The 18,013-nt window shown below is 42.5% G+C and overlaps 36 non-coding genes across 36 annotated transcripts; 18 read left to right on the top strand and 18 right to left on the bottom strand.

Annotated features, from left to right (window-relative positions):
- Positions 1-324: 324 nt before the first annotated feature.
- Positions 325-396, top strand: Trnag-ucc (transfer RNA glycine (anticodon UCC)). The gene has a single exon. It is a non-coding gene; the product is annotated as a tRNA-Gly (tRNA).
- Positions 397-911: 515 nt separating this feature from the next.
- On the bottom strand, positions 912-982 carry Trnag-gcc (transfer RNA glycine (anticodon GCC)). Its single transcript has one exon. It is a non-coding gene; the product is annotated as a tRNA-Gly (tRNA).
- A 328-nt stretch (positions 983-1,310) lies between these two features.
- On the top strand, positions 1,311-1,382 carry Trnag-ucc (transfer RNA glycine (anticodon UCC)). Its single transcript has one exon. It is a non-coding gene; the product is annotated as a tRNA-Gly (tRNA).
- A 515-nt stretch (positions 1,383-1,897) lies between these two features.
- Positions 1,898-1,968, bottom strand: Trnag-gcc (transfer RNA glycine (anticodon GCC)). The gene has a single exon. It is a non-coding gene; the product is annotated as a tRNA-Gly (tRNA).
- Positions 1,969-2,297: 329 nt separating this feature from the next.
- Trnag-ucc (transfer RNA glycine (anticodon UCC)) lies at positions 2,298-2,369 on the top strand. Its single transcript has one exon. It is a non-coding gene; the product is annotated as a tRNA-Gly (tRNA).
- A 515-nt stretch (positions 2,370-2,884) lies between these two features.
- On the bottom strand, positions 2,885-2,956 carry Trnag-gcc (transfer RNA glycine (anticodon GCC)). The gene has a single exon. It is a non-coding gene; the product is annotated as a tRNA-Gly (tRNA).
- A 329-nt stretch (positions 2,957-3,285) lies between these two features.
- Trnag-ucc (transfer RNA glycine (anticodon UCC)) lies at positions 3,286-3,357 on the top strand. Its single transcript has one exon. It is a non-coding gene; the product is annotated as a tRNA-Gly (tRNA).
- Positions 3,358-3,872: 515 nt separating this feature from the next.
- Positions 3,873-3,943, bottom strand: Trnag-gcc (transfer RNA glycine (anticodon GCC)). The gene has a single exon. It is a non-coding gene; the product is annotated as a tRNA-Gly (tRNA).
- A 329-nt stretch (positions 3,944-4,272) lies between these two features.
- On the top strand, positions 4,273-4,344 carry Trnag-ucc (transfer RNA glycine (anticodon UCC)). The gene has a single exon. It is a non-coding gene; the product is annotated as a tRNA-Gly (tRNA).
- A 515-nt stretch (positions 4,345-4,859) lies between these two features.
- Positions 4,860-4,930, bottom strand: Trnag-gcc (transfer RNA glycine (anticodon GCC)). Its single transcript has one exon. It is a non-coding gene; the product is annotated as a tRNA-Gly (tRNA).
- Positions 4,931-5,259: 329 nt separating this feature from the next.
- On the top strand, positions 5,260-5,331 carry Trnag-ucc (transfer RNA glycine (anticodon UCC)). Its single transcript has one exon. It is a non-coding gene; the product is annotated as a tRNA-Gly (tRNA).
- A 515-nt stretch (positions 5,332-5,846) lies between these two features.
- Trnag-gcc (transfer RNA glycine (anticodon GCC)) lies at positions 5,847-5,917 on the bottom strand. The gene has a single exon. It is a non-coding gene; the product is annotated as a tRNA-Gly (tRNA).
- A 329-nt stretch (positions 5,918-6,246) lies between these two features.
- Positions 6,247-6,318, top strand: Trnag-ucc (transfer RNA glycine (anticodon UCC)). Its single transcript has one exon. It is a non-coding gene; the product is annotated as a tRNA-Gly (tRNA).
- A 515-nt stretch (positions 6,319-6,833) lies between these two features.
- On the bottom strand, positions 6,834-6,904 carry Trnag-gcc (transfer RNA glycine (anticodon GCC)). Its single transcript has one exon. It is a non-coding gene; the product is annotated as a tRNA-Gly (tRNA).
- A 329-nt stretch (positions 6,905-7,233) lies between these two features.
- Positions 7,234-7,305, top strand: Trnag-ucc (transfer RNA glycine (anticodon UCC)). Its single transcript has one exon. It is a non-coding gene; the product is annotated as a tRNA-Gly (tRNA).
- Positions 7,306-7,820: 515 nt separating this feature from the next.
- On the bottom strand, positions 7,821-7,891 carry Trnag-gcc (transfer RNA glycine (anticodon GCC)). Its single transcript has one exon. It is a non-coding gene; the product is annotated as a tRNA-Gly (tRNA).
- A 329-nt stretch (positions 7,892-8,220) lies between these two features.
- Trnag-ucc (transfer RNA glycine (anticodon UCC)) lies at positions 8,221-8,292 on the top strand. Its single transcript has one exon. It is a non-coding gene; the product is annotated as a tRNA-Gly (tRNA).
- Positions 8,293-8,807: 515 nt separating this feature from the next.
- On the bottom strand, positions 8,808-8,878 carry Trnag-gcc (transfer RNA glycine (anticodon GCC)). Its single transcript has one exon. It is a non-coding gene; the product is annotated as a tRNA-Gly (tRNA).
- Positions 8,879-9,207: 329 nt separating this feature from the next.
- Trnag-ucc (transfer RNA glycine (anticodon UCC)) lies at positions 9,208-9,279 on the top strand. Its single transcript has one exon. It is a non-coding gene; the product is annotated as a tRNA-Gly (tRNA).
- A 515-nt stretch (positions 9,280-9,794) lies between these two features.
- Positions 9,795-9,865, bottom strand: Trnag-gcc (transfer RNA glycine (anticodon GCC)). Its single transcript has one exon. It is a non-coding gene; the product is annotated as a tRNA-Gly (tRNA).
- Positions 9,866-10,194: 329 nt separating this feature from the next.
- Trnag-ucc (transfer RNA glycine (anticodon UCC)) lies at positions 10,195-10,266 on the top strand. The gene has a single exon. It is a non-coding gene; the product is annotated as a tRNA-Gly (tRNA).
- A 515-nt stretch (positions 10,267-10,781) lies between these two features.
- Trnag-gcc (transfer RNA glycine (anticodon GCC)) lies at positions 10,782-10,852 on the bottom strand. The gene has a single exon. It is a non-coding gene; the product is annotated as a tRNA-Gly (tRNA).
- A 329-nt stretch (positions 10,853-11,181) lies between these two features.
- Positions 11,182-11,253, top strand: Trnag-ucc (transfer RNA glycine (anticodon UCC)). The gene has a single exon. It is a non-coding gene; the product is annotated as a tRNA-Gly (tRNA).
- A 515-nt stretch (positions 11,254-11,768) lies between these two features.
- Trnag-gcc (transfer RNA glycine (anticodon GCC)) lies at positions 11,769-11,839 on the bottom strand. The gene has a single exon. It is a non-coding gene; the product is annotated as a tRNA-Gly (tRNA).
- Positions 11,840-12,168: 329 nt separating this feature from the next.
- Positions 12,169-12,240, top strand: Trnag-ucc (transfer RNA glycine (anticodon UCC)). The gene has a single exon. It is a non-coding gene; the product is annotated as a tRNA-Gly (tRNA).
- Positions 12,241-12,755: 515 nt separating this feature from the next.
- Trnag-gcc (transfer RNA glycine (anticodon GCC)) lies at positions 12,756-12,826 on the bottom strand. The gene has a single exon. It is a non-coding gene; the product is annotated as a tRNA-Gly (tRNA).
- Positions 12,827-13,155: 329 nt separating this feature from the next.
- Positions 13,156-13,227, top strand: Trnag-ucc (transfer RNA glycine (anticodon UCC)). Its single transcript has one exon. It is a non-coding gene; the product is annotated as a tRNA-Gly (tRNA).
- Positions 13,228-13,742: 515 nt separating this feature from the next.
- Positions 13,743-13,813, bottom strand: Trnag-gcc (transfer RNA glycine (anticodon GCC)). The gene has a single exon. It is a non-coding gene; the product is annotated as a tRNA-Gly (tRNA).
- A 329-nt stretch (positions 13,814-14,142) lies between these two features.
- Positions 14,143-14,214, top strand: Trnag-ucc (transfer RNA glycine (anticodon UCC)). The gene has a single exon. It is a non-coding gene; the product is annotated as a tRNA-Gly (tRNA).
- Positions 14,215-14,729: 515 nt separating this feature from the next.
- Positions 14,730-14,800, bottom strand: Trnag-gcc (transfer RNA glycine (anticodon GCC)). Its single transcript has one exon. It is a non-coding gene; the product is annotated as a tRNA-Gly (tRNA).
- A 329-nt stretch (positions 14,801-15,129) lies between these two features.
- Positions 15,130-15,201, top strand: Trnag-ucc (transfer RNA glycine (anticodon UCC)). The gene has a single exon. It is a non-coding gene; the product is annotated as a tRNA-Gly (tRNA).
- A 515-nt stretch (positions 15,202-15,716) lies between these two features.
- On the bottom strand, positions 15,717-15,787 carry Trnag-gcc (transfer RNA glycine (anticodon GCC)). Its single transcript has one exon. It is a non-coding gene; the product is annotated as a tRNA-Gly (tRNA).
- A 329-nt stretch (positions 15,788-16,116) lies between these two features.
- Trnag-ucc (transfer RNA glycine (anticodon UCC)) lies at positions 16,117-16,188 on the top strand. The gene has a single exon. It is a non-coding gene; the product is annotated as a tRNA-Gly (tRNA).
- Positions 16,189-16,703: 515 nt separating this feature from the next.
- Positions 16,704-16,774, bottom strand: Trnag-gcc (transfer RNA glycine (anticodon GCC)). Its single transcript has one exon. It is a non-coding gene; the product is annotated as a tRNA-Gly (tRNA).
- Positions 16,775-17,103: 329 nt separating this feature from the next.
- Positions 17,104-17,175, top strand: Trnag-ucc (transfer RNA glycine (anticodon UCC)). Its single transcript has one exon. It is a non-coding gene; the product is annotated as a tRNA-Gly (tRNA).
- Positions 17,176-17,690: 515 nt separating this feature from the next.
- On the bottom strand, positions 17,691-17,761 carry Trnag-gcc (transfer RNA glycine (anticodon GCC)). Its single transcript has one exon. It is a non-coding gene; the product is annotated as a tRNA-Gly (tRNA).
- Between the last annotated feature and the right edge of the window lie 252 nt (positions 17,762-18,013).

Below are 18,013 nucleotides of genomic sequence, written 5' to 3'. Positions count from 1 at the left end.
CTCACCGCCTCGTTTCTAAGCTTCTCACTCCTTAGGCAAGAAAGAAGCTGAAAAGAAGGAAGTATTCAAGTGACGTATACATTTGCTCCATATGGATGCAACTGCAGTGTCATATGCATTTAAATAGAATTATTTTTTTTTCACTACACTGTACATTGCAGACCCGTGTCGCATATCAAGTCAAGAATACATTTAAACATTTTTTTTTTAATAAAAATGATTTTGCGACGTAAGCAATTTCGTTTAAAGGCGTGCCTCCAGGCGTGGTCAATCAATCAGAGAAATTCATTAAGTTGTCTTTTCCGGCTATGCACCACATGGACAGCGTCGGTGGTGTAAAGGTTAGCATGGTTGCCTTCCAAGCAGTCGATCCGGGTTCGATTCCCGGCCGACGCATCTTTTTATTTCAGTAGGGACTGGGAATGAGAAATGTAACTTCACAGTCCGTCGGTGAAAAGTACAAATGGCACCCTCCAATGATAAATACGCACCGTGTTGGTGTGTGTACATTCTGTTGACACTTTCTATTTCTTTTCAATCACGCTATTAAATGAAATATTGTGAGTAATCGAACGTAGAACCAGCCATATTATTGCTTAATTGATAGCCCGACACTGTCAATGTAGTTTGCAGATAAGCACCGATTCATGTACAGAACAATGCTAAAATTCACAGCACATCCCACCCGTAGAAGTCCTTCAAATAGAGTCATGTAAATGCATACGTATTATCATTCCAACAGGCAAATGACTATTTTGGGACCCGTTCGTGACCTCACAATGGCACGACGTCATAGAAACGTGACATCACTGACAACAATCGCATTGCGTCACAGATTGAACACAGCTTTCTGGAGACGCGCTTTTTGAGAGTGTCTATTCCTTTTGTTGGCAAGAGGCACAAAAACAATGTGCATCGACCGGGAATCGAACCCGGGTCACCCGCGTGGCAGGCGAGTATTCTACCACTAGACCACCGATGCTTCACACTCACCGCCTCGTTTCTAAGCTTCTCACTCCTTAGGCAAGAAAGAAGCTGAAAAGAAGGAAGTATTCAAGTGACGTATACATTTGCTCCATATGGATGCAACTGCAGTGTCATATGCATTTAAATAGAATTATTTTTTTTCACTACACTGTACATTGCAGACCCGTGTCGCATATCAAGTCAAGAATACATTTAAACATTTTTTTTTAATAAAAATGATTTTGCGACGTAAGCAATTTCGTTTAAAGGCGTGCCTCCAGGCGTGGTCAATCAATCAGAGAAATTCATTAAGTTGTCTTTTCCGGCTATGCACCACATGGACAGCGTCGGTGGTGTAAAGGTTAGCATGGTTGCCTTCCAAGCAGTCGATCCGGGTTCGATTCCCGGCCGACGCATCTTTTTATTTCAGTAGGGACTGGGAATGAGAAATGTAACTTCACAGTCCGTCGGTGAAAAGTACAAATGGCACCCTCCAATGATAAATACGCACCGTGTTGGTGTGTGTACATTCTGTTGACACTTTCTATTTCTTTTCAATCACGCTATTAAATGAAATATTGTGAGTAATCGAACGTAGAACCAGCCATATTATTGCTTAATTGATAGCCCGACACTGTCAATGTAGTTTGCAGATAAGCACCGATTCATGTACAGAACAATGCTAAAATTCACAGCACATCCCACCCGTAGAAGTCCTTCAAATAGAGTCATGTAAATGCATACGTATTATCATTCCAACAGGCAAATGACTATTTTGGGACCCGTTCGTGACCTCACAATGGCACGACGTCATAGAAACGTGACATCACTGACAACAATCGCATTGCGTCACAGATTGAACACAGCTTTCTGGAGACGCGCTTTTTGAGAGTGTCTATTCCTTTTGTTGGCAAGAGGCACAAAAACAATGTGCATCGACCGGGAATCGAACCCGGGTCACCCGCGTGGCAGGCGAGTATTCTACCACTAGACCACCGATGCTTCACACTCACCGCCTCGTTTCTAAGCTTCTCACTCCTTAGGCAAGAAAGAAGCTGAAAAGAAGGAAGTATTCAAGTGACGTATACATTTGCTCCATATGGATGCAACTGCAGTGTCATATGCATTTAAATAGAATTATTTTTTTTCACTACACTGTACATTGCAGACCCGTGTCGCATATCAAGTCAAGAATACATTTAAACATTTTTTTTTTAATAAAAATGATTTTGCGACGTAAGCAATTTCGTTTAAAGGCGTGCCTCCAGGCGTGGTCAATCAATCAGAGAAATTCATTAAGTTGTCTTTTCCGGCTATGCACCACATGGACAGCGTCGGTGGTGTAAAGGTTAGCATGGTTGCCTTCCAAGCAGTCGATCCGGGTTCGATTCCCGGCCGACGCATCTTTTTATTTCAGTAGGGACTGGGAATGAGAAATGTAACTTCACAGTCCGTCGGTGAAAAGTACAAATGGCACCCTCCAATGATAAATACGCACCGTGTTGGTGTGTGTACATTCTGTTGACACTTTCTATTTCTTTTCAATCACGCTATTAAATGAAATATTGTGAGTAATCGAACGTAGAACCAGCCATATTATTGCTTAATTGATAGCCCGACACTGTCAATGTAGTTTGCAGATAAGCACCGATTCATGTACAGAACAATGCTAAAATTCACAGCACATCCCACCCGTAGAAGTCCTTCAAATAGAGTCATGTAAATGCATACGTATTATCATTCCAACAGGCAAATGACTATTTTGGGACCCGTTCGTGACCTCACAATGGCACGACGTCATAGAAACGTGACATCACTGACAACAATCGCATTGCGTCACAGATTGAACACAGCTTTCTGGAGACGCGCTTTTTGAGAGTGTCTATTCCTTTTGTTGGCAAGAGGCACAAAAACAATGTGCATCGACCGGGAATCGAAACCCGGGTCACCCGCGTGGCAGGCGAGTATTCTACCACTAGACCACCGATGCTTCACACTCACCGCCTCGTTTCTAAGCTTCTCACTCCTTAGGCAAGAAAGAAGCTGAAAAGAAGGAAGTATTCAAGTGACGTATACATTTGCTCCATATGGATGCAACTGCAGTGTCATATGCATTTAAATAGAATTATTTTTTTTCACTACACTGTACATTGCAGACCCGTGTCGCATATCAAGTCAAGAATACATTTAAACATTTTTTTTTTAATAAAAATGATTTTGCGACGTAAGCAATTTCGTTTAAAGGCGTGCCTCCAGGCGTGGTCAATCAATCAGAGAAATTCATTAAGTTGTCTTTTCCGGCTATGCACCACATGGACAGCGTCGGTGGTGTAAAGGTTAGCATGGTTGCCTTCCAAGCAGTCGATCCGGGTTCGATTCCCGGCCGACGCATCTTTTTATTTCAGTAGGGACTGGGAATGAGAAATGTAACTTCACAGTCCGTCGGTGAAAAGTACAAATGGCACCCTCCAATGATAAATACGCACCGTGTTGGTGTGTGTACATTCTGTTGACACTTTCTATTTCTTTTCAATCACGCTATTAAATGAAATATTGTGAGTAATCGAACGTAGAACCAGCCATATTATTGCTTAATTGATAGCCCGACACTGTCAATGTAGTTTGCAGATAAGCACCGATTCATGTACAGAACAATGCTAAAATTCACAGCACATCCCACCCGTAGAAGTCCTTCAAATAGAGTCATGTAAATGCATACGTATTATCATTCCAACAGGCAAATGACTATTTTGGGACCCGTTCGTGACCTCACAATGGCACGACGTCATAGAAACGTGACATCACTGACAACAATCGCATTGCGTCACAGATTGAACACAGCTTTCTGGAGACGCGCTTTTTGAGAGTGTCTATTCCTTTTGTTGGCAAGAGGCACAAAAACAATGTGCATCGACCGGGAATCGAACCCGGGTCACCCGCGTGGCAGGCGAGTATTCTACCACTAGACCACCGATGCTTCACACTCACCGCCTCGTTTCTAAGCTTCTCACTCCTTAGGCAAGAAAGAAGCTGAAAAGAAGGAAGTATTCAAGTGACGTATACATTTGCTCCATATGGATGCAACTGCAGTGTCATATGCATTTAAATAGAATTATTTTTTTTCACTACACTGTACATTGCAGACCCGTGTCGCATATCAAGTCAAGAATACATTTAAACATTTTTTTTTTAATAAAAATGATTTTGCGACGTAAGCAATTTCGTTTAAAGGCGTGCCTCCAGGCGTGGTCAATCAATCAGAGAAATTCATTAAGTTGTCTTTTCCGGCTATGCACCACATGGACAGCGTCGGTGGTGTAAAGGTTAGCATGGTTGCCTTCCAAGCAGTCGATCCGGGTTCGATTCCCGGCCGACGCATCTTTTTATTTCAGTAGGGACTGGGAATGAGAAATGTAACTTCACAGTCCGTCGGTGAAAAGTACAAATGGCACCCTCCAATGATAAATACGCACCGTGTTGGTGTGTGTACATTCTGTTGACACTTTCTATTTCTTTTCAATCACGCTATTAAATGAAATATTGTGAGTAATCGAACGTAGAACCAGCCATATTATTGCTTAATTGATAGCCCGACACTGTCAATGTAGTTTGCAGATAAGCACCGATTCATGTACAGAACAATGCTAAAATTCACAGCACATCCCACCCGTAGAAGTCCTTCAAATAGAGTCATGTAAATGCATACGTATTATCATTCCAACAGGCAAATGACTATTTTGGGACCCGTTCGTGACCTCACAATGGCACGACGTCATAGAAACGTGACATCACTGACAACAATCGCATTGCGTCACAGATTGAACACAGCTTTCTGGAGACGCGCTTTTTGAGAGTGTCTATTCCTTTTGTTGGCAAGAGGCACAAAAACAATGTGCATCGACCGGGAATCGAACCCGGGTCACCCGCGTGGCAGGCGAGTATTCTACCACTAGACCACCGATGCTTCACACTCACCGCCTCGTTTCTAAGCTTCTCACTCCTTAGGCAAGAAAGAAGCTGAAAAGAAGGAAGTATTCAAGTGACGTATACATTTGCTCCATATGGATGCAACTGCAGTGTCATATGCATTTAAATAGAATTATTTTTTTTCACTACACTGTACATTGCAGACCCGTGTCGCATATCAAGTCAAGAATACATTTAAACATTTTTTTTTTAATAAAAATGATTTTGCGACGTAAGCAATTTCGTTTAAAGGCGTGCCTCCAGGCGTGGTCAATCAATCAGAGAAATTCATTAAGTTGTCTTTTCCGGCTATGCACCACATGGACAGCGTCGGTGGTGTAAAGGTTAGCATGGTTGCCTTCCAAGCAGTCGATCCGGGTTCGATTCCCGGCCGACGCATCTTTTTATTTCAGTAGGGACTGGGAATGAGAAATGTAACTTCACAGTCCGTCGGTGAAAAGTACAAATGGCACCCTCCAATGATAAATACGCACCGTGTTGGTGTGTGTACATTCTGTTGACACTTTCTATTTCTTTTCAATCACGCTATTAAATGAAATATTGTGAGTAATCGAACGTAGAACCAGCCATATTATTGCTTAATTGATAGCCCGACACTGTCAATGTAGTTTGCAGATAAGCACCGATTCATGTACAGAACAATGCTAAAATTCACAGCACATCCCACCCGTAGAAGTCCTTCAAATAGAGTCATGTAAATGCATACGTATTATCATTCCAACAGGCAAATGACTATTTTGGGACCCGTTCGTGACCTCACAATGGCACGACGTCATAGAAACGTGACATCACTGACAACAATCGCATTGCGTCACAGATTGAACACAGCTTTCTGGAGACGCGCTTTTTGAGAGTGTCTATTCCTTTTGTTGGCAAGAGGCACAAAAACAATGTGCATCGACCGGGAATCGAACCCGGGTCACCCGCGTGGCAGGCGAGTATTCTACCACTAGACCACCGATGCTTCACACTCACCGCCTCGTTTCTAAGCTTCTCACTCCTTAGGCAAGAAAGAAGCTGAAAAGAAGGAAGTATTCAAGTGACGTATACATTTGCTCCATATGGATGCAACTGCAGTGTCATATGCATTTAAATAGAATTATTTTTTTTCACTACACTGTACATTGCAGACCCGTGTCGCATATCAAGTCAAGAATACATTTAAACATTTTTTTTTTAATAAAAATGATTTTGCGACGTAAGCAATTTCGTTTAAAGGCGTGCCTCCAGGCGTGGTCAATCAATCAGAGAAATTCATTAAGTTGTCTTTTCCGGCTATGCACCACATGGACAGCGTCGGTGGTGTAAAGGTTAGCATGGTTGCCTTCCAAGCAGTCGATCCGGGTTCGATTCCCGGCCGACGCATCTTTTTATTTCAGTAGGGACTGGGAATGAGAAATGTAACTTCACAGTCCGTCGGTGAAAAGTACAAATGGCACCCTCCAATGATAAATACGCACCGTGTTGGTGTGTGTACATTCTGTTGACACTTTCTATTTCTTTTCAATCACGCTATTAAATGAAATATTGTGAGTAATCGAACGTAGAACCAGCCATATTATTGCTTAATTGATAGCCCGACACTGTCAATGTAGTTTGCAGATAAGCACCGATTCATGTACAGAACAATGCTAAAATTCACAGCACATCCCACCCGTAGAAGTCCTTCAAATAGAGTCATGTAAATGCATACGTATTATCATTCCAACAGGCAAATGACTATTTTGGGACCCGTTCGTGACCTCACAATGGCACGACGTCATAGAAACGTGACATCACTGACAACAATCGCATTGCGTCACAGATTGAACACAGCTTTCTGGAGACGCGCTTTTTGAGAGTGTCTATTCCTTTTGTTGGCAAGAGGCACAAAAACAATGTGCATCGACCGGGAATCGAACCCGGGTCACCCGCGTGGCAGGCGAGTATTCTACCACTAGACCACCGATGCTTCACACTCACCGCCTCGTTTCTAAGCTTCTCACTCCTTAGGCAAGAAAGAAGCTGAAAAGAAGGAAGTATTCAAGTGACGTATACATTTGCTCCATATGGATGCAACTGCAGTGTCATATGCATTTAAATAGAATTATTTTTTTTCACTACACTGTACATTGCAGACCCGTGTCGCATATCAAGTCAAGAATACATTTAAACATTTTTTTTTTAATAAAAATGATTTTGCGACGTAAGCAATTTCGTTTAAAGGCGTGCCTCCAGGCGTGGTCAATCAATCAGAGAAATTCATTAAGTTGTCTTTTCCGGCTATGCACCACATGGACAGCGTCGGTGGTGTAAAGGTTAGCATGGTTGCCTTCCAAGCAGTCGATCCGGGTTCGATTCCCGGCCGACGCATCTTTTTATTTCAGTAGGGACTGGGAATGAGAAATGTAACTTCACAGTCCGTCGGTGAAAAGTACAAATGGCACCCTCCAATGATAAATACGCACCGTGTTGGTGTGTGTACATTCTGTTGACACTTTCTATTTCTTTTCAATCACGCTATTAAATGAAATATTGTGAGTAATCGAACGTAGAACCAGCCATATTATTGCTTAATTGATAGCCCGACACTGTCAATGTAGTTTGCAGATAAGCACCGATTCATGTACAGAACAATGCTAAAATTCACAGCACATCCCACCCGTAGAAGTCCTTCAAATAGAGTCATGTAAATGCATACGTATTATCATTCCAACAGGCAAATGACTATTTTGGGACCCGTTCGTGACCTCACAATGGCACGACGTCATAGAAACGTGACATCACTGACAACAATCGCATTGCGTCACAGATTGAACACAGCTTTCTGGAGACGCGCTTTTTGAGAGTGTCTATTCCTTTTGTTGGCAAGAGGCACAAAAACAATGTGCATCGACCGGGAATCGAACCCGGGTCACCCGCGTGGCAGGCGAGTATTCTACCACTAGACCACCGATGCTTCACACTCACCGCCTCGTTTCTAAGCTTCTCACTCCTTAGGCAAGAAAGAAGCTGAAAAGAAGGAAGTATTCAAGTGACGTATACATTTGCTCCATATGGATGCAACTGCAGTGTCATATGCATTTAAATAGAATTATTTTTTTTCACTACACTGTACATTGCAGACCCGTGTCGCATATCAAGTCAAGAATACATTTAAACATTTTTTTTTTAATAAAAATGATTTTGCGACGTAAGCAATTTCGTTTAAAGGCGTGCCTCCAGGCGTGGTCAATCAATCAGAGAAATTCATTAAGTTGTCTTTTCCGGCTATGCACCACATGGACAGCGTCGGTGGTGTAAAGGTTAGCATGGTTGCCTTCCAAGCAGTCGATCCGGGTTCGATTCCCGGCCGACGCATCTTTTTATTTCAGTAGGGACTGGGAATGAGAAATGTAACTTCACAGTCCGTCGGTGAAAAGTACAAATGGCACCCTCCAATGATAAATACGCACCGTGTTGGTGTGTGTACATTCTGTTGACACTTTCTATTTCTTTTCAATCACGCTATTAAATGAAATATTGTGAGTAATCGAACGTAGAACCAGCCATATTATTGCTTAATTGATAGCCCGACACTGTCAATGTAGTTTGCAGATAAGCACCGATTCATGTACAGAACAATGCTAAAATTCACAGCACATCCCACCCGTAGAAGTCCTTCAAATAGAGTCATGTAAATGCATACGTATTATCATTCCAACAGGCAAATGACTATTTTGGGACCCGTTCGTGACCTCACAATGGCACGACGTCATAGAAACGTGACATCACTGACAACAATCGCATTGCGTCACAGATTGAACACAGCTTTCTGGAGACGCGCTTTTTGAGAGTGTCTATTCCTTTTGTTGGCAAGAGGCACAAAAACAATGTGCATCGACCGGGAATCGAACCCGGGTCACCCGCGTGGCAGGCGAGTATTCTACCACTAGACCACCGATGCTTCACACTCACCGCCTCGTTTCTAAGCTTCTCACTCCTTAGGCAAGAAAGAAGCTGAAAAGAAGGAAGTATTCAAGTGACGTATACATTTGCTCCATATGGATGCAACTGCAGTGTCATAAGCATTTAAATAGAATTATTTTTTTTCACTACACTGTACATTGCAGACCCGTGTCGCATATCAAGTCAAGAATACATTTAAACATTTTTTTTTTAATAAAAATGATTTTGCGACGTAAGCAATTTCGTTTAAAGGCGTGCCTCCAGGCGTGGTCAATCAATCAGAGAAATTCATTAAGTTGTCTTTTCCGGCTATGCACCACATGGACAGCGTCGGTGGTGTAAAGGTTAGCATGGTTGCCTTCCAAGCAGTCGATCCGGGTTCGATTCCCGGCCGACGCATCTTTTTATTTCAGTAGGGACTGGGAATGAGAAATGTAACTTCACAGTCCGTCGGTGAAAAGTACAAATGGCACCCTCCAATGATAAATACGCACCGTGTTGGTGTGTGTACATTCTGTTGACACTTTCTATTTCTTTTCAATCACGCTATTAAATGAAATATTGTGAGTAATCGAACGTAGAACCAGCCATATTATTGCTTAATTGATAGCCCGACACTGTCAATGTAGTTTGCAGATAAGCACCGATTCATGTACAGAACAATGCTAAAATTCACAGCACATCCCACCCGTAGAAGTCCTTCAAATAGAGTCATGTAAATGCATACGTATTATCATTCCAACAGGCAAATGACTATTTTGGGACCCGTTCGTGACCTCACAATGGCACGACGTCATAGAAACGTGACATCACTGACAACAATCGCATTGCGTCACAGATTGAACACAGCTTTCTGGAGACGCGCTTTTTGAGAGTGTCTATTCCTTTTGTTGGCAAGAGGCACAAAAACAATGTGCATCGACCGGGAATCGAACCCGGGTCACCCGCGTGGCAGGCGAGTATTCTACCACTAGACCACCGATGCTTCACACTCACCGCCTCGTTTCTAAGCTTCTCACTCCTTAGGCAAGAAAGAAGCTGAAAAGAAGGAAGTATTCAAGTGACGTATACATTTGCTCCATATGGATGCAACTGCAGTGTCATATGCATTTAAATAGAATTATTTTTTTTCACTACACTGTACATTGCAGACCCGTGTCGCATATCAAGTCAAGAATACATTTAAACATTTTTTTTTTAATAAAAATGATTTTGCGACGTAAGCAATTTCGTTTAAAGGCGTGCCTCCAGGCGTGGTCAATCAATCAGAGAAATTCATTAAGTTGTCTTTTCCGGCTATGCACCACATGGACAGCGTCGGTGGTGTAAAGGTTAGCATGGTTGCCTTCCAAGCAGTCGATCCGGGTTCGATTCCCGGCCGACGCATCTTTTTATTTCAGTAGGGACTGGGAATGAGAAATGTAACTTCACAGTCCGTCGGTGAAAAGTACAAATGGCACCCTCCAATGATAAATACGCACCGTGTTGGTGTGTGTACATTCTGTTGACACTTTCTATTTCTTTTCAATCACGCTATTAAATGAAATATTGTGAGTAATCGAACGTAGAACCAGCCATATTATTGCTTAATTGATAGCCCGACACTGTCAATGTAGTTTGCAGATAAGCACCGATTCATGTACAGAACAATGCTAAAATTCACAGCACATCCCACCCGTAGAAGTCCTTCAAATAGAGTCATGTAAATGCATACGTATTATCATTCCAACAGGCAAATGACTATTTTGGGACCCGTTCGTGACCTCACAATGGCACGACGTCATAGAAACGTGACATCACTGACAACAATCGCATTGCGTCACAGATTGAACACAGCTTTCTGGAGACGCGCTTTTTGAGAGTGTCTATTCCTTTTGTTGGCAAGAGGCACAAAAACAATGTGCATCGACCGGGAATCGAACCCGGGTCACCCGCGTGGCAGGCGAGTATTCTACCACTAGACCACCGATGCTTCACACTCACCGCCTCGTTTCTAAGCTTCTCACTCCTTAGGCAAGAAAGAAGCTGAAAAGAAGGAAGTATTCAAGTGACGTATACATTTGCTCCATATGGATGCAACTGCAGTGTCATATGCATTTAAATAGAATTATTTTTTTTCACTACACTGTACATTGCAGACCCGTGTCGCATATCAAGTCAAGAATACATTTAAACATTTTTTTTTTAATAAAAATGATTTTGCGACGTAAGCAATTTCGTTTAAAGGCGTGCCTCCAGGCGTGGTCAATCAATCAGAGAAATTCATTAAGTTGTCTTTTCCGGCTATGCACCACATGGACAGCGTCGGTGGTGTAAAGGTTAGCATGGTTGCCTTCCAAGCAGTCGATCCGGGTTCGATTCCCGGCCGACGCATCTTTTTATTTCAGTAGGGACTGGGAATGAGAAATGTAACTTCACAGTCCGTCGGTGAAAAGTACAAATGGCACCCTCCAATGATAAATACGCACCGTGTTGGTGTGTGTACATTCTGTTGACACTTTCTATTTCTTTTCAATCACGCTATTAAATGAAATATTGTGAGTAATCGAACGTAGAACCAGCCATATTATTGCTTAATTGATAGCCCGACACTGTCAATGTAGTTTGCAGATAAGCACCGATTCATGTACAGAACAATGCTAAAATTCACAGCACATCCCACCCGTAGAAGTCCTTCAAATAGAGTCATGTAAATGCATACGTATTATCATTCCAACAGGCAAATGACTATTTTGGGACCCGTTCGTGACCTCACAATGGCACGACGTCATAGAAACGTGACATCACTGACAACAATCGCATTGCGTCACAGATTGAACACAGCTTTCTGGAGACGCGCTTTTTGAGAGTGTCTATTCCTTTTGTTGGCAAGAGGCACAAAAACAATGTGCATCGACCGGGAATCGAACCCGGGTCACCCGCGTGGCAGGCGAGTATTCTACCACTAGACCACCGATGCTTCACACTCACCGCCTCGTTTCTAAGCTTCTCACTCCTTAGGCAAGAAAGAAGCTGAAAAGAAGGAAGTATTCAAGTGACGTATACATTTGCTCCATATGGATGCAACTGCAGTGTCATATGCATTTAAATAGAATTATTTTTTTTCACTACACTGTACATTGCAGACCCGTGTCGCATATCAAGTCAAGAATACATTTAAACATTTTTTTTTTAATAAAAATGATTTTGCGACGTAAGCAATTTCGTTTAAAGGCGTGCCTCCAGGCGTGGTCAATCAATCAGAGAAATTCATTAAGTTGTCTTTTCCGGCTATGCACCACATGGACAGCGTCGGTGGTGTAAAGGTTAGCATGGTTGCCTTCCAAGCAGTCGATCCGGGTTCGATTCCCGGCCGACGCATCTTTTTATTTCAGTAGGGACTGGGAATGAGAAATGTAACTTCACAGTCCGTCGGTGAAAAGTACAAATGGCACCCTCCAATGATAAATACGCACCGTGTTGGTGTGTGTACATTCTGTTGACACTTTCTATTTCTTTTCAATCACGCTATTAAATGAAATATTGTGAGTAATCGAACGTAGAACCAGCCATATTATTGCTTAATTGATAGCCCGACACTGTCAATGTAGTTTGCAGATAAGCACCGATTCATGTACAGAACAATGCTAAAATTCACAGCACATCCCACCCGTAGAAGTCCTTCAAATAGAGTCATGTAAATGCATACGTATTATCATTCCAACAGGCAAATGACTATTTTGGGACCCGTTCGTGACCTCACAATGGCACGACGTCATAGAAACGTGACATCACTGACAACAATCGCATTGCGTCACAGATTGAACACAGCTTTCTGGAGACGCGCTTTTTGAGAGTGTCTATTCCTTTTGTTGGCAAGAGGCACAAAAACAATGTGCATCGACCGGGAATCGAACCCGGGTCACCCGCGTGGCAGGCGAGTATTCTACCACTAGACCACCGATGCTTCACACTCACCGCCTCGTTTCTAAGCTTCTCACTCCTTAGGCAAGAAAGAAGCTGAAAAGAAGGAAGTATTCAAGTGACGTATACATTTGCTCCATATGGATGCAACTGCAGTGTCATATGCATTTAAATAGAATTATTTTTTTTCACTACACTGTACATTGCAGACCCGTGTCGCATATCAAGTCAAGAATACATTTAAACATTTTTTTTTTAATAAAAATGATTTTGCGACGTAAGCAATTTCGTTTAAAGGCGTGCCTCCAGGCGTGGTCAATCAATCAGAGAAATTCATTAAGTTGTCTTTTCCGGCTATGCACCACATGGACAGCGTCGGTGGTGTAAAGGTTAGCATGGTTGCCTTCCAAGCAGTCGATCCGGGTTCGATTCCCGGCCGACGCATCTTTTTATTTCAGTAGGGACTGGGAATGAGAAATGTAACTTCACAGTCCGTCGGTGAAAAGTACAAATGGCACCCTCCAATGATAAATACGCACCGTGTTGGTGTGTGTACATTCTGTTGACACTTTCTATTTCTTTTCAATCACGCTATTAAATGAAATATTGTGAGTAATCGAACGTAGAACCAGCCATATTATTGCTTAATTGATAGCCCGACACTGTCAATGTAGTTTGCAGATAAGCACCGATTCATGTACAGAACAATGCTAAAATTCACAGCACATCCCACCCGTAGAAGTCCTTCAAATAGAGTCATGTAAATGCATACGTATTATCATTCCAACAGGCAAATGACTATTTTGGGACCCGTTCGTGACCTCACAATGGCACGACGTCATAGAAACGTGACATCACTGACAACAATCGCATTGCGTCACAGATTGAACACAGCTTTCTGGAGACGCGCTTTTTGAGAGTGTCTATTCCTTTTGTTGGCAAGAGGCACAAAAACAATGTGCATCGACCGGGAATCGAACCCGGGTCACCCGCGTGGCAGGCGAGTATTCTACCACTAGACCACCGATGCTTCACACTCACCGCCTCGTTTCTAAGCTTCTCACTCCTTAGGCAAGAAAGAAGCTGAAAAGAAGGAAGTATTCAAGTGACGTATACATTTGCTCCATATGGATGCAACTGCAGTGTCATATGCATTTAAATAGAATTATTTTTTTTCACTACACTGTACATTGCAGACCCGTGTCGCATATCAAGTCAAGAATACATTTAAACATTTTTTTTTTAATAAAAATGATTTTGCGACGTAAGCAATTTCGTTTAAAGGCGTGCCTCCAGGCGTGGTCAATCAATCAGAGAAATTCATTAAGTTGTCTTTTCCGGCTATGCACCACATGGACAGCGTCGGTGGTGTAAAGGTTAGCATGGTTGCCTTCCAAGCAGTCGATCCGGGTTCGATTCCCGGCCGACGCATCTTTTTATTTCAGTAGGGACTGGGAATGAGAAATGTAACTTCACAGTCCGTCGGTGAAAAGTACAAATGGCACCCTCCAATGATAAATACGCACCGTGTTGGTGTGTGTACATTCTGTTGACACTTTCTATTTCTTTTCAATCACGCTATTAAATGAAATATTGTGAGTAATCGAACGTAGAACCAGCCATATTATTGCTTAATTGATAGCCCGACACTGTCAATGTAGTTTGCAGATAAGCACCGATTCATGTACAGAACAATGCTAAAATTCACAGCACATCCCACCCGTAGAAGTCCTTCAAATAGAGTCATGTAAATGCATACGTATTATCATTCCAACAGGCAAATGACTATTTTGGGACCCGTTCGTGACCTCACAATGGCACGACGTCATAGAAACGTGACATCACTGACAACAATCGCATTGCGTCACAGATTGAACACAGCTTTCTGGAGACGCGCTTTTTGAGAGTGTCTATTCCTTTTGTTGGCAAGAGGCACAAAAACAATGTGCATCGACCGGGAATCGAACCCGGGTCACCCGCGTGGCAGGCGAGTATTCTACCACTAGACCACCGATGCTTCACACTCACCGCCTCGTTTCTAAGCTTCTCACTCCTTAGGCAAGAAAGAAGCTGAAAAGAAGGAAGTATTCAAGTGACGTATACATTTGCTCCATATGGATGCAACTGCAGTGTCATATGCATTTAAATAGAATTATTTTTTTTCACTACACTGTACATTGCAGACCCGTGTCGCATATCAAGTCAAGAATACATTTAAACATTTTTTTTTTAATAAAAATGATTTTGCGACGTAAGCAATTTCGTTTAAAGGCGTGCCTCCAGGCGTGGTCAATCAATCAGAGAAATTCATTAAGTTGTCTTTTCCGGCTATGCACCACATGGACAGCGTCGGTGGTGTAAAGGTTAGCATGGTTGCCTTCCAAGCAGTCGATCCGGGTTCGATTCCCGGCCGACGCATCTTTTTATTTCAGTAGGGACTGGGAATGAGAAATGTAACTTCACAGTCCGTCGGTGAAAAGTACAAATGGCACCCTCCAATGATAAATACGCACCGTGTTGGTGTGTGTACATTCTGTTGACACTTTCTATTTCTTTTCAATCACGCTATTAAATGAAATATTGTGAGTAATCGAACGTAGAACCAGCCATATTATTGCTTAATTGATAGCCCGACACTGTCAATGTAGTTTGCAGATAAGCACCGATTCATGTACAGAACAATGCTAAAATTCACAGCACATCCCACCCGTAGAAGTCCTTCAAATAGAGTCATGTAAATGCATACGTATTATCATTCCAACAGGCAAATGACTATTTTGGGACCCGTTCGTGACCTCACAATGGCACGACGTCATAGAAACGTGACATCACTGACAACAATCGCATTGCGTCACAGATTGAACACAGCTTTCTGGAGACGCGCTTTTTGAGAGTGTCTATTCCTTTTGTTGGCAAGAGGCACAAAAACAATGTGCATCGACCGGGAATCGAACCCGGGTCACCCGCGTGGCAGGCGAGTATTCTACCACTAGACCACCGATGCTTCACACTCACCGCCTCGTTTCTAAGCTTCTCACTCCTTAGGCAAGAAAGAAGCTGAAAAGAAGGAAGTATTCAAGTGACGTATACATTTGCTCCATATGGATGCAACTGCAGTGTCATATGCATTTAAATAGAATTATTTTTTTTCACTACACTGTACATTGCAGACCCGTGTCGCATATCAAGTCAAGAATACATTTAAACATTTTTTTTTTAATAAAAATGATTTTGCGACGTAAGCAATTTCGTTTAAAGGCGTGCCTCCAGGCGTGGTCAATCAATCAGAGAAATTCATTAAGTTGTCTTTTCCGGCTATGCACCACATGGACAGCGTCGGTGGTGTAAAGGTTAGCATGGTTGCCTTCCAAGCAGTCGATCCGGGTTCGATTCCCGGCCGACGCATCTTTTTATTTCAGTAGGGACTGGGAATGAGAAATGTAACTTCACAGTCCGTCGGTGAAAAGTACAAATGGCACCCTCCAATGATAAATACGCACCGTGTTGGTGTGTGTACATTCTGTTGACACTTTCTATTTCTTTTCAATCACGCTATTAAATGAAATATTGTGAGTAATCGAACGTAGAACCAGCCATATTATTGCTTAATTGATAGCCCGACACTGTCAATGTAGTTTGCAGATAAGCACCGATTCATGTACAGAACAATGCTAAAATTCACAGCACATCCCACCCGTAGAAGTCCTTCAAATAGAGTCATGTAAATGCATACGTATTATCATTCCAACAGGCAAATGACTATTTTGGGACCCGTTCGTGACCTCACAATGGCACGACGTCATAGAAACGTGACATCACTGACAACAATCGCATTGCGTCACAGATTGAACACAGCTTTCTGGAGACGCGCTTTTTGAGAGTGTCTATTCCTTTTGTTGGCAAGAGGCACAAAAACAATGTGCATCGACCGGGAATCGAACCCGGGTCACCCGCGTGGCAGGCGAGTATTCTACCACTAGACCACCGATGCTTCACACTCACCGCCTCGTTTCTAAGCTTCTCACTCCTTAGGCAAGAAAGAAGCTGAAAAGAAGGAAGTATTCAAGTGACGTATACATTTGCTCCATATGGATGCAACTGCAGTGTCATATGCATTTAAATAGAATTATTTTTTTTCACTACACTGTACATTGCAGACCCGTGTCGCATATCAAGTCAAGAATACATTTAAACATTTTTTTTTTAATAAAAATGATTTTGCGACGTAAGCAATTTCGTTTAAAGGCGTGCCTCCAGGCGTGGTCAATCAATCAGAGAAATTCATTAAGTTGTCTTTTCCGGCTATGCACCACATGGACAGCGTCGGTGGTGTAAAGGTTAGCATGGTTGCCTTCCAAGCAGTCGATCCGGGTTCGATTCCCGGCCGACGCATCTTTTTATTTCAGTAGGGACTGGGAATGAGAAATGTAACTTCACAGTCCGTCGGTGAAAAGTACAAATGGCACCCTCCAATGATAAATACGCACCGTGTTGGTGTGTGTACATTCTGTTGACACTTTCTATTTCTTTTCAATCACGCTATTAAATGAAATATTGTGAGTAATCGAACGTAGAACCAGCCATATTATTGCTTAATTGATAGCCCGACACTGTCAATGTAGTTTGCAGATAAGCACCGATTCATGTACAGAACAATGCTAAAATTCACAGCACATCCCACCCGTAGAAGTCCTTCAAATAGAGTCATGTAAATGCATACGTATTATCATTCCAACAGGCAAATGACTATTTTGGGACCCGTTCGTGACCTCACAATGGCACGACGTCATAGAAACGTGACATCACTGACAACAATCGCATTGCGTCACAGATTGAACACAGCTTTCTGGAGACGCGCTTTTTGAGAGTGTCTATTCCTTTTGTTGGCAAGAGGCACAAAAACAATGTGCATCGACCGGGAATCGAACCCGGGTCACCCGCGTGGCAGGCGAGTATTCTACCACTAGACCACCGATGCTTCACACTCACCGCCTCGTTTCTAAGCTTCTCACTCCTTAGGCAAGAAAGAAGCTGAAAAGAAGGAAGTATTCAAGTGACGTATACATTTGCTCCATATGGATGCAACTGCAGTGTCATATGCATTTAAATAGAATTATTTTTTTTCACTACACTGTACATTGCAGACCCGTGTCGCATATCAAGTCAAGAATACATTTAAACATTTTTTTTTTAATAAAAATGATTTTGCGACGTAAGCAATTTCGTTTAA

Source organism: Haliotis cracherodii, unplaced genomic scaffold, assembly GCF_022045235.1.
Source record: "Haliotis cracherodii isolate W230 unplaced genomic scaffold, xgHalCrac1.p SCAF_3, whole genome shotgun sequence".
NCBI lineage: Eukaryota > Metazoa > Mollusca > Gastropoda > Lepetellida > Haliotidae > Haliotis > Haliotis cracherodii.
The sequence above is the reverse complement of the archived record's forward strand: the minus strand, read 5'-3'. Positions and strand labels throughout refer to the sequence as shown.